The 13,536-nt window shown below is 36.9% G+C and overlaps 1 pseudogene; it reads left to right on the forward strand.

Moving 5' to 3' along the window:
- Positions 1-12,568: 12,568 nt before the first annotated feature.
- LOC131630725 (uncharacterized) lies at positions 12,569-13,536 on the forward strand (annotated as a pseudogene).

Below are 13,536 nucleotides of genomic sequence, written 5' to 3' on the forward strand. Positions count from 1 at the left end.
GACCTCTCCCATTATGACCTTTACTGATAGAATATGTATTTATTTGTTAATAGAATATGTATTTATATTTGTATATAAGTCCCACATCGACTATAACATGTAATAAACTATATATCTATTTCTATATATAAAATAGTCTCAATATCTCTTAATATCTAACATGGTATCAGTTGAGGTAAAGATCCAAACCTAATCAAAGTCGTTGCCACCGCAATAGCTTCTACCCTAACACTGCTAACGCCACCGCTTGTCTTCAAAAGCTGTCTTCTCCGCAATAGCTCCTCCTTCAGCACTGTCTCTGCCGCCTTAGCTCTTCCTGCACTGCTGATGTCGTCATAATTCCTCCTCCTACATCGCTGTAGCGGCCGGCCAAAACTATTCGAGCGTTTGAACATTCGAAATATAACAGAGTCGCCACCAGATTTTATTTATTCCAAAAGGAAAGGGAAAATAATGATAAAACCCACAAAGAAAGATAAAATAAATATGAAAACCAGATTAGGGTTCGGGAGTCGGTTAAGTAAGGGGAAGGTATTAGCACCCCTTTACCTCCATCGTACTCGATGGGACCCATTTAGTTATTCTCGTGATCGATTGTTAGCTTATTATTTACTTGCGTTTTATTATTTATAAGAAAGAAACAAAATTAAAGTTTTTTATTATCGTGCTCGCCAAGACATTTGTATCTTGTGCCTACGTATTCCCTCGTGCAATGGGAAAGTCAGAGCAATCGTAGTTCGGGGTAAAACTACGAATTTTTGTTGTTTGATTTTAATGAACGACGTGTGAATCGCTCTTTTATGAAAAAAAAAGTGTTGCGAACTAAGTTAAAAGGTTTCCTTATGGAATCAAAGCATTCAAACAAAAGCTTAACGGCCATCGTCTAAATGCTTTAGAGCAACTTGTACAAGTACGTACAACCTCCTCTTGATCCATCCATTATAAACCAAATTCGATTCGATTGTTAAAAAAGGCGTTTTGTAAAAAAAAGGTAAATTAAATCGAGTTTGAAAGAGTCTTTAGTGGAGTTTAAACATCCAAACAAAGGCTTAACGGCCATCGCCTAAATGTTTTAGAACAACTTGTACAAGTACGTACAAACCCTTCTTTTCATCCATTATTGACAAAATTCAATTCAATTATTAAAAGCATTTTTTTGAAGTTTTTGATTGTGAAAGGTACTTGGTGTTGACCAAGGTTTATTGAAAATTGTTGGAAGTGGACTCGACGTTGAATCGAGTGTTTTATTGAATGAAAATTATTCTATGAAAATGAATTGATTTTATTATGGTATTATTTTAATTAACCAATTGAAACATATTTAATTTATTAATTAAAAATCGATTAATATTATTAATTGATTTTTGATTAATATAATCAAAGTTTTTTTTTAAAAAAAAATGACCAACCAATAAAAAACAAATGAAAAGGATTAATTAAAAAAAAGTGATGTATCTTTTTTAAGTAGAAAAAAAAACAAACATTGGGCCAGAAGGGGGTGTAGGCCCGTTAAAAAAATAAGGAAAAGGCTATTGAAAAAACGAACTGGGCCGGGTTGTGAGGCTGGATCCGAGTTGGATCATGAATCGGGTTTTTTCTAAAAAAACCTAGGAGACTTGCCTCTTTCTACTCACGATATCTCTGCTCCTCACTCGGTTCTCTCTCTCAATCAATCTCTCTGTTCCAGATTATGTATGAACAATAATAACAACGAGATCTCCTCACATCTCAATCGATTTCGTCCCTCTCTCAATTCCTCTCACGGTTTCGGTGACTAACAACGACAAACACAACACAATCATAAACCCTAAGCCCCAAATGAAACCCTAAAACCCCAATCCAATATTCAGAGATTTACATGGTTACAGGAGGATAGATAAACAAGGAACAACAAGTTAATATTTAAATGCAGAAAACTGAAAAAGAGAAAGAGAGAACGGAGCTACAACCGGGAAGGGCTTTCACGAAGTCTGCGAATCGGTTCTGATTCTCGAGTCCCTGCAGGTACAATCTCCTTATGCTCTTTGTTCTTCGTTTCAGTTCCTCCCTCCTTTCATCCTTTCGCTCTACTATGTTCTGAGTTTTTGTTTACGTGTTGTACCGTTTGGTTTGTTGTGTCGAACGCGATTGAGCAAAGGGGTTTCGGTGTGGAACGATTTGCGATGAGGATGATGATGAGACAGTTATGAGTCGGGTGAGATCTTTCTAGTTCTTTCTGAGTTCTTTAATCTCTTCCTCTCTCAATATTCTGAAGGGTTTGTGTAATGGAAGATGATGATGGTTTAGGGTGTTATACGAACTGAATATTGTGTGAACCGAGTATTGTGTTCTGAAAATTCGCTTCTTTTGGTATGATGAACAAATTGATGGTTTGTGAATGTTTGGTTATTTGCTGCGGCTAGGGTTTGCCGATGAGCCTCCCCCTCCCTCTGTTCAATGAAACAGTGGAATATATAGTCTATAGGTTCGGATGTGATTCTAGGGTTGGGTAAAAATGTTTAGGTTTGGAAACTGATTGGGAAAGAATGCAGTGTACTTTTGTGTAGCAGCTTGTGTTTTACCATTTTCTTGCAATTTCTGGTCCCTGCTGTAACATAGTGATAGCAGTAAATGTTTTTGCTATTTTTCTTGCAATTTCTGGTCCCTGCTGTAACATGGTGATAGCAGTAAATGTTTTTGCTATTTTTCTTGTCAAATTCTGATGCAGGGCAGCCACATAGAAAGGACAGGGCAAGAGTTTTTTTGTCTTGTTTTTCTTTTGTGGACAGCAAAGTTTTGGGATGGACCATGAAATTGGGCCTTGTGAATTTGTTTGAGACTATTTGTTGCTGTTTATTTGGAATCTCTTCTTTGCTAATTCCCTTTGTGAACCAAAACAAGTTTTGTGATTTGCAATAGGAATATTTTTTAGGCCCATGATTAATTATGAAATTGTATGAGGCCTTTGTTGATTGCAAACAAATCCCTTTACAAAATTCTGATTCCTTCATTAAACCCTTATGATGAACTTGTGCATCCTCTTAAAAATTCTTGTTCATGTTCATATTTTTGTGGATTCTAACCATTTCTTTCTCTTGTTTCATGTGCAATGACATCCATGGTAAAGCAATAAGAAGTGTGAATGAAGATTGAAGATTGAAAACTGAAGAAGATTGGAAACGAGAATAGGACTTTAGCTTTGTGTAACTTTCATGTTTAGCCCCTTTTTTTTGAGATTTCACTCTGTAGAATGAACTTGTAATCTTTATTTGAGAACTTCGATCAACCGTAGCTCCTTGCGGATTGAATGATAAAAAGAAACACTTGAGTAATTCAAAACTTGAATGGCATTTTGTGATTTTGTGATCTTCAAAATGGAATTTGAATGAAGTTTCTTTCTTTTTGCAAGAGGTAATTTTGATTGAAATTGAATGAAATGTAACCTTGGAATTTTGAATGAATTTGGCCTCATGTTTAGATTCATGGACTTTGTACCTAGATGACAAGTATTCTTTACAACTTAAAGAAGTTATCTTATAAGTTACTTTATGATATCATCAAAAGCGTACAGTCTTTATTTTATGAATCCTTGAATCAAACGTTCGCCGCCCTTATTCGAAAATGCTACTTAATCTTGAATTCTCAGACGCAAAGAAACATAATCTCACTCTAAACCAATTATCATGATCAAAGATGATTCTTGAATTAATAAGTTTGATCAATATATTGATGAAATAAAAACCCTAATTCACGCGAGCCACTGCTCAAGAGAAAAACCAGATGAATATGTCTTATTTGGTGAGAAAGTCTCAAAACCACCGCGAAACCCTAAATTGTACAAATGCCGTTCATTTGAAATCATGCCTTAGTGAATGAACGTTATGCAAATGATTTGGTGGAATGAAATGCATGGGGCAAAAATTGGGGTGCGACAGATGCCCCTATTTAAGTTTCTTCTGTCGAAGACATGAAGAGACTTAAATACAAAGTACACAATTTTTGTCCTAAGATCGCCGCAACGATGCTTATGACATGAATGCAATGGAAATTTTTTAGTGCAATGTGATGCGAGAGAGACTTTGAACATCACAGGAGATATAGCGTCTCAAGAGACAAACTAATGCTGGAGAAACAAAGGACACACCGACTTTTACTGAAGGTGAACTACCAACTTTTACTGAAGGTAGAGAAAAAAGAGATACACCGACGTTTACTGAAGGTGAAATACCGACTTTTACTGGAGGTAGAGAAATGAAAGAATCACCGACGCTTACTGAAGGTGAACTACCAACTTTTACTGAAGGTAGAGAAATAAAAGAATCACCGACGTTTACTGAAGGTGAACTACCAACTTTTACTGAAGGTAGAGGAATGAAAGATACACCGACGTTTACTGAAGGTGAACTACCAACTTTTACTGAAGGTAGAGAAACAAAAGATACACCGACGTTTATTGAAGGTGAACTACCAACGTTTACTGAAGGTAGAGAAACAAAAGATACACCGACGTTTACTGAAGGTGAACTACCGACTTTTACTGAAGGTAGAGAAATGAAAGAATCACCGACGCTTACTGAAGGTGAACTACCAACTTTTACTGAAGGTAGAGGAATGAAAGAATCACCGACGTTTACTGAAGGTGAACTACCAACTTTTACTGAAGGTAGAGGAATGAAAGATACACCGACGTTTACTGAAGGTGAACTACCAACGTTTACTGAAGGTAGAGAAACAAAAGATACACCGACGTTTACTGAAGGTGAACTACCGACTTTTACTGAAGGTAGAGAAACAAAAGATACACCGACGTTTACTGAAGGTGAACTACCGACTTTTACTGAAGGTAGAGAAATGAAAGAATCACCTACGCTTACTGAAGGTGAACTACCGACTTTTACTGAAGGTAGAGAAACAAAAGATACACCGACGTTTACTGAAGGTGAACTACCGACTTTTACTGAAGGTAGAGAAACAAAAGATACACCGACGTTTACTGAAGGTGAACTACCAACTTTTACTGATGGTAGAGAAACAAAAGGATTGATGGATATTGGAGAGAGGAAAAACATTAACTTGATGGAGGTAAAACAAAATGCCATCAACTATCGAGTTGGCTTTAAAACAAGTCATGACTAACATTATCCTGTGGATTAATGAAGGTGAAACAAATTTGTTCTCAACTAGTGAGGTGACTCTATCAACCAGCGGATTGACAAAGAAAAACTGTTTTCAACCAGTGGGTTGCTTTGAAAATTAAATGATTGACTGTAACCAGCGGGTTAACAAGATGAACGATAAATTTCAACCAGTGGGTTGGCGAAACAAGTGATGTTCAATTAGTGGATTGACACAAAAAGACAAACTTTAACCAGTGGGTTGACATGAAAAAGATAAACTTCAACTAGTGGGTTGACAAAATGAGTCATATTCAATCAGTGGATTGACATGGAAAAAGATAAACTTCAACCAGTGGGTTGACAAAATGAGTGATATTCAATCAATGGATTGACACAAAAAGACAAACTTCAACCAGTGGGTTGACATGGAAAAGATAAATTTCAACCAGTGGGTTGACAAAACAAGTGATATTCAATCAGTGGATTGACACAAAAAGACAAACTTCAACCAGTGGGTTGACAAAACAAGTGATAGTCAATCAGTGGATTGACACGAAAAAGATAAACTTCAACCAGTGGGTTGACAAAAATGAACAGAACGGTTCTCAACCAATAGGCTGATTCAAAAGACCAGCAGGTAAATAATCAATTTCAACCAGCGGGTTGGAAAAGGCTAACAAACATGTTCAATCAGTGGATTGACAAGAAAATAATGATGACATCATTGGGGATTATGAATCCATGCATGCTTTGTGCTAATGGATGGTATATCTTCTTTTTTTTTTTTTTTGCTCATATTGGTGCATATGAAATGATGCATGTGACGACTGATCAATGTAAGCAATGAGCTTACTAGGTTATTGAGCCTTTAGGGGTACCCAAGGTGAGCAAGGTTTTGCTTTTAGTGGAAAATACCGAGCAAGATTGAGCTTTTTGATTTGATATTGTGATAGGTTGCCCCATGAATCATATGCATGATTGATGAATGCATGATATGAATGAATTTTATGGTTGGAATGTTTTGACATGTGCCCCTGTGGAGGGTAATGATTTTTTTGTGAAGTGGAAAAAGATCCCTTGGTAGAAGGTTTGCGCAAGCATAATTCCCGACACCAATTCTGAGTTTGAGGACTACATGATATGGCACAGTATGCTTGGACTGCTTGAGAGAAAGGTCTTGGCCTTGGACTTGCCCCAGAATGCTGAGTCTATGGAGAAACTTGCTTCAACAAAATTTGGATTCAAACCGATGATCCTGAGATGACATGCCCCAGTATTTGGGAAATTTGAAATGAAATGCCCCTGAATGATAGGCTTCTAAAGTGATGTGACCTTGATGGTTCCAGTTTAGGCTCTTCAATTGATTTCCATTGTTGGAACTTCCTTGATGGAAAGTGCTTACTTACAAATGAAACTATTCAATTCAAAATGGTAATTTTAATGCGACGTGCATGCAAGTTTTAAAAACAAATCAATTATTGAAATGAAACTGCGGTATACGATGAATAGATCCCAATGAGGATGCAATGGAAGTTTGAATTTCAAGGTGTGAAAGATGATGTGATAGCGTGGTATCAAAATAAAATGATTTAGCAAACATTTAGGAGTCAGGTTAACGCAACCTTGCTTTAGTATGCTTTCAAAAGAAACCTTGCTTCAATTAGGACTTTTGAAGGTTGTAACGTGGTCAGGCTCACGGTTTAAGAAACAAAGGATATAAGCTCAAATTTTGATTTTAACCCACCCATTCTTCATGATATACTCCAGTCCTAAGTTCAGTTAACTTCTTTAAGTATTCGACTTCCAAGAGGGTTTGCAGATGATGTTTGAGAACCAATGATTTCTAAGATGGCAATCACTTTATTCTTCTTTGAAAGTCACACAAGTTTGTTCTTGCTTTTCTTTTGACTTATGATGTTTTGATCTTTTTTTTATTTTGACTTTTGTATCCCTAATTTTTTTTGCCTAAGTCTCCTTTTTAGGTTTTGACTTAGCGGGCTTTTCTTTGATAGTTTTTTTTTGGAATAAACTTGTATGACATTTGTTCAATGGTATGAGAATTTTGAGATTTGTGACTGCCTTATTGATGTTTTAAGGGAAACATCTGTTGTAAGCTTTGGACGTTCACTACTACTTCGACATTGTGTACGAAGAGAGGATGCGGTTGAACCTTTGGTCGGAAATGGTTCCCATGAAATGATTCTCTTGGAAATCTTATGAATTAAACACTTTAGCTGAACAACTACCCTGCCCCAGGTTTTGATTAAGGGTTTAAATTTCGTGAAAAAAGAAAACACCTACTTCTAAGGCTCAAAGGGGTTGACTAGGGATTATCTTCCTTATATCTCCAGTGTATGGGGATTTGAAAGAATGCCTGTACATCATCAACAAAGCTTTATTTGAAAGCACACTGATGCAAATTGGATATTCATTTTTCATCATTCTCCCTCCAATATTGCTTGGACAAAAAGCTGATAAAGAAAGTGAAGTGGAAAAAGCAAAACTTCTTTTTGTATTTGGATTTTGTGTAAGTGATACGGAATTAAAACAAGGAAATATGTTACGATTGATTCAAAACAAACGCAATGCTCATTTCATTAAAATTACGATTACGAATGACAAAATTCAAATGCAATACAGCACAATACAAACAAGGATGAGCTTTCTCGTCTGATAACTGGCTTTTGAGCATGTTCCCAGTGTCTTGGCACTCTTCAGGTCACGAGGTTGTTTAACCATATCTTGTGTCAAGGTTAACCCTTCTTGGTGTTTAATGCTTTGAAGCATTTCCATGATATTGACCACGAATCTTCTGAATTCATTTTTTATCCCTTTTGGAGCTCACCCAGCGTCTTCTGAGACATGCTTCGAGTCTAATAGAGTGTCGGGTAATTGACTTGCTTTGCCAACCGTTGGAGGAAAAAAAGTATGAGTACTGGATTTTTGAAATGAGAATGCATGTTAATGAAAATGCCTGATGATTTTTATTTTGTTTTTAATGCAAAAATGAATGCCATATCATATCATGTATGATTCACAAGTGATGGATTTTCAATCAACTGGATACAGAAAGATTCAAATTACTTGGCACACAGTCTAAGGTTTTATCAACAAGGTTCTAGACACGGTTCTCAGAGTTGCGAGCTCCTTTTGAAAACTCAGTCATCTAGTAAATAACTTACCATCCAATTGTGTTTTCAAATGAAGCCTATTCTGAGTGTGGTTTTCGCACTTATCCACGGTAATAGTTACGTTACGCAAATTGGGTGCGAAACCACCATTTCCTAAAAGTCATGGTTTTAGGGTTTTTCTAAAGGTCCCTAGAGTCGGCGGTCCGAATCAGAAATATCATAGCCCAAGTAAATAACTTACTTAGTCACAGGCATCTCCTCAAAGGACCTACTCCAGTCGGGGTTTTAGTACCTCCCACTTGACACTACGTCAAGCGAGTTTAATACTAGACCACCATCTTATCTTACGTGTCACTCGAGCTCGGGTGTAGAGCTTTTTCTCACATACGGCAATAATCAAGAGATTCCAACCACAAGAATGGGAAATCAAACAAAGATATAATATAGACAATAAAGAAGCAAGTAAATAAAGCTAGCAAATATCACGATAAAACTAAACTAGGGTTGACTCTCTTAGGTATTTCCCCAGCAGAGTCGCCAGCTGTAGCGGCCGGCCAAAACTATTCGAGCGTTTGAACATTCGAAATATAACAGAGTCGCCACCAGATTTTATTTATTCCAAAAGGAAAGGGAAAATAATGATAAAACCCACAAAGAAAGATAAAATAAATATGAAAACCAGATTAGGGTTCGGGAGTCGGTTAAGTAAGGGGAAGGTATTAGCACCCCTTTACCTCCATCGTACTCGATGGGACCCATTTAGTTATTCTCGTGATCGATTGTTAGCTTATTATTTACTTGCGTTTTATTATTTATAAGAAAGAAACAAAATTAAAGTTTTTTATTATCGTGCTCGCCAAGACATTTGTATCTTGTGCCTACGTATTCCCTCGTGCAATGGGAAAGTCAGAGCAATCGTAGTTCGGGGTAAAACTACGAATTTTTGTTGTTTGATTTTAATGAACGACGTGTGAATCGCTCTTTTATGAAAAAAAAAGTGTTGCGAACTAAGTTAAAAGGTTTCCTTATGGAATCAAAGCATTCAAACAAAAGCTTAACGGCCATCGTCTAAATGCTTTAGAGCAACTTGTACAAGTACGTACAACCTCCTCTTGATCCATCCATTATAAACCAAATTCGATTCGATTGTTAAAAAAGGCGTTTTGTAAAAAAAAGGTAAATTAAATCGAGTTTGAAAGAGTCTTTAGTGGAGTTTAAACATCCAAACAAAGGCTTAACGGCCATCGCCTAAATGTTTTAGAACAACTTGTACAAGTACGTACAAACCCTTCTTTTCATCCATTATTGACAAAATTCAATTCAATTATTAAAAGCATTTTTTTGAAGTTTTTGATTGTGAAAGGTACTTGGTGTTGACCAAGGTTTATTGAAAATTGTTGGAAGTGGACTCGACGTTGAATCGAGTGTTTTATTGAATGAAAATTATTCTATGAAAATGAATTGATTTTATTATGGTATTATTTTAATTAACCAATTGAAACATATTTAATTTATTAATTAAAAATCGATTAATATTATTAATTGATTTTTGATTAATATAATCAAAGTTTTTTTTAAAAAAAAAATGACCAACCAATAAAAAACAAATGAAAAGGATTAATTAAAAAAAAGTGATGTATCTTTTTTAAGTAGAAAAAAAAACAAACATTGGGCCAGAAGGGGGTGTAGGCCCGTTAAAAAAATAAGGAAAAGGCTATTGAAAAAACGAACTGGGCCGGGTTGTGAGGCTGGATCCGAGTTGGATCATGAATCGGGTTTTTTCTAAAAAAACCTAGGAGACTTGCCTCTTTCTACTCACGATATCTCTGCTCCTCACTCGGTTCTCTCTCTCAATCAATCTCTCTGTTCCAGATTATGTATGAACAATAATAACAACGAGATCTCCTCACATCTCAATCGATTTCGTCCCTCTCTCAATTCCTCTCACGGTTTCGGTGACTAACAACGACAAACACAACACAATCATAAACCCTAAGCCCCAAATGAAACCCTAAAACCCCAATCCAATATTCAGAGATTTACATGGTTACAGGAGGATAGATAAACAAGGAACAACAAGTTAATATTTAAATGCAGAAAACTGAAAAAGAGAAAGAGAGAACGGAGCTACAACCGGGAAGGGCTTTCACGAAGTCTGCGAATCGGTTCTGATTCTCGAGTCCCTGCAGGTACAATCTCCTTATGCTCTTTGTTCTTCGTTTCAGTTCCTCCCTCCTTTCATCCTTTCGCTCTACTATGTTCTGAGTTTTTGTTTACGTGTTGTACCGTTTGGTTTGTTGTGTCGAACGCGATTGAGCAAAGGGGTTTCGGTGTGGAACGATTTGCGATGAGGATGATGATGAGACAGTTATGAGTCGGGTGAGATCTTTCTAGTTCTTTCTGAGTTCTTTAATCTCTTCCTCTCTCAATATTCTGAAGGGTTTGTGTAATGGAAGATGATGATGGTTTAGGGTGTTATACGAACTGAATATTGTGTGAACCGAGTATTGTGTTCTGAAAATTCGCTTCTTTTGGTATGATGAACAAATTGATGGTTTGTGAATGTTTGGTTATTTGCTGCGGCTAGGGTTTGCCGATGAGCCTCCCCCTCCCTCTGTTCAATGAAACAGTGGAATATATAGTCTATAGGTTCGGATGTGATTCTAGGGTTGGGTAAAAATGTTTAGGTTTGGAAACTGATTGGGAAAGAATGCAGTGTACTTTTGTGTAGCAGCTTGTGTTTTACCATTTTCTTGCAATTTCTGGTCCCTGCTGTAACATAGTGATAGCAGTAAATGTTTTTGCTATTTTTCTTGCAATTTCTGGTCCCTGCTGTAACATGGTGATAGCAGTAAATGTTTTTGCTATTTTTCTTGTCAAATTCTGATGCAGGGCAGCCACATAGAAAGGACAGGGCAAGAGTTTTTTTGTCTTGTTTTTCTTTTGTGGACAGCAAAGTTTTGGGATGGACCATGAAATTGGGCCTTGTGAATTTGTTTGAGACTATTTGTTGCTGTTTATTTGGAATCTCTTCTTTGCTAATTCCCTTTGTGAACCAAAACAAGTTTTGTGATTTGCAATAGGAATATTTTTTAGGCCCATGATTAATTATGAAATTGTATGAGGCCTTTGTTGATTGCAAACAAATCCCTTTACAAAATTCTGATTCCTTCATTAAACCCTTATGATGAACTTGTGCATCCTCTTAAAAATTCTTGTTCATGTTCATATTTTTGTGGATTCTAACCATTTCTTTCTCTTGTTTCATGTGCAATGACATCCATGGTAAAGCAATAAGAAGTGTGAATGAAGATTGAAGATTGAAAACTGAAGAAGATTGGAAACGAGAATAGGACTTTAGCTTTGTGTAACTTTCATGTTTAGCCCTTTTTTTTTGAGATTTCACTCTGTAGAATGAACTTGTAATCTTTATTTGAGAACTTCGATCAACCGTAGCTCCTTGCGGATTGAATGATAAAAAGAAACACTTGAGTAATTCAAAACTTGAATGGCATTTTGTGATTTTGTGATCTTCAAAATGGAATTTGAATGAAGTTTCTTTCTTTTTGCAAGAGGTAATTTTGATTGAAATTGAATGAAATGTAACCTTGGAATTTTGAATGAATTTGGCCTCATGTTTAGATTCATGGACTTTGTACCTAGATGACAAGTATTCTTTACAACTTAAAGAAGTTATCTTATAAGTTACTTTATGATATCATCAAAAGCGTACAGTCTTTATTTTATGAATCCTTGAATCAAACGTTCGCCGCCCTTATTCGAAAATGCTACTTAATCTTGAATTCTCAGACGCAAAGAAACATAATCTCACTCTAAACCAATTATCATGATCAAAGATGATTCTTGAATTAATAAGTTTGATCAATATATTGATGAAATAAAAACCCTAATTCACGCGAGCCACTGCTCAAGAGAAAAACCAGATGAATATGTCTTATTTGGTGAGAAAGTCTCAAAACCACCGCGAAACCCTAAATTGTACAAATGCCGTTCATTTGAAATCATGCCTTAGTGAATGAACGTTATGCAAATGATTTGGTGGAATGAAATGCATGGGGCAAAAATTGGGGTGCGACAATCGCCACCGCCTCCGTAGCTCCTCCTTTTATATCGTCATCATCGTAGCCCCTCCTCTTGTGTCGCCTTTGCTTCTGCCGCACCTCCAACACCATGTCTTCCTCTTTGGTGATGAGTCTGAGCATGTTTTTACCAGGGTCGACAGTCCCACCAATTAGACAAGAGTTTCACCCAGCCCTTACTGTCACTAACATAAAAAACAACACTCTATTTATTCTAGAGATGGAAAAATATCAATATACCATGTGGGATGAACTATTTGAAGTTCATGCTCGTGCTCACAAAGTGGCCCATCACAGTATTCTGCAACCAGAAAAAGAAAAAGATGTCTCCACTGATGCTTATTTTGAAATGTGGACAACCCTTAATTCCACAATGCTCCAATGGATTTATTCCACCATCTCCCTTGATATCCTTACCGCTATTATGGAAAAGGGATCCACCTCCATAGCTTCCTGGTTGTGTTTAGCTGATATTTTTTGGACAAACAAAACTCACGTGAGGTTGCTCTTGAGCAAGACTTTTCATCTACCCGCATGGAGGATTTTCCTAATGTCTATGCCTATTTCCAACGTCTCCAACAACTTTTTGATCAGTTGAAGAATATTGAAGCACCTGTTAGCAATCACAGTTTAGTTCTTCAACTGGTGTTTGGTCTTTCTGAGTTGTATCGTGAAGTTACTACCCTAATCTGCCAAAGGAATCCATTGCCATCATTCTTCCAGGCTCGCTCCATGCTCACCTTAGAGGAATCCGGTCCAGAAAAAATGCACAACACTAGTTCTCACACTGCCTTGTATATTGCTGCTCAATGTAACTCCAATGTCTCCTCTCAACAAACTCCATTCTCCATCATAACAACCGCTCTGGATCTAGCCACAATCGGAGCAATCAGAACCGCAATGGAAGGCATAGACAGTGTTGTGGTTCACGTTCTAATGGTCCCTCAACAGCGACTCCCTCTCAGCCCTCTCAGCCATGGCACCAGTATCTACCTTAGTCTCCTTTGGGATGAAACCCACCTCCTTGGGGTGTACCTCATTGCCATTACCCTACATCTCAATGGACTCACCCTACCGGACCTTGTTTTCTCTATTTTCTCTGTTTCACGTACTGATAAAATGAGACTCTTTTCCCCATTCTCTCATTTTCTAGTAAACCTATATCTCCCATTAGAATTTCCCTATACTACCCTCAACTTAACCTTGTAA

The sequence above is a fragment of the Vicia villosa genome, unplaced genomic scaffold (genome assembly GCF_029867415.1).
Source record: "Vicia villosa cultivar HV-30 ecotype Madison, WI unplaced genomic scaffold, Vvil1.0 ctg.000726F_1_1, whole genome shotgun sequence".
Taxonomy (NCBI): domain Eukaryota; kingdom Viridiplantae; phylum Streptophyta; class Magnoliopsida; order Fabales; family Fabaceae; genus Vicia; species Vicia villosa.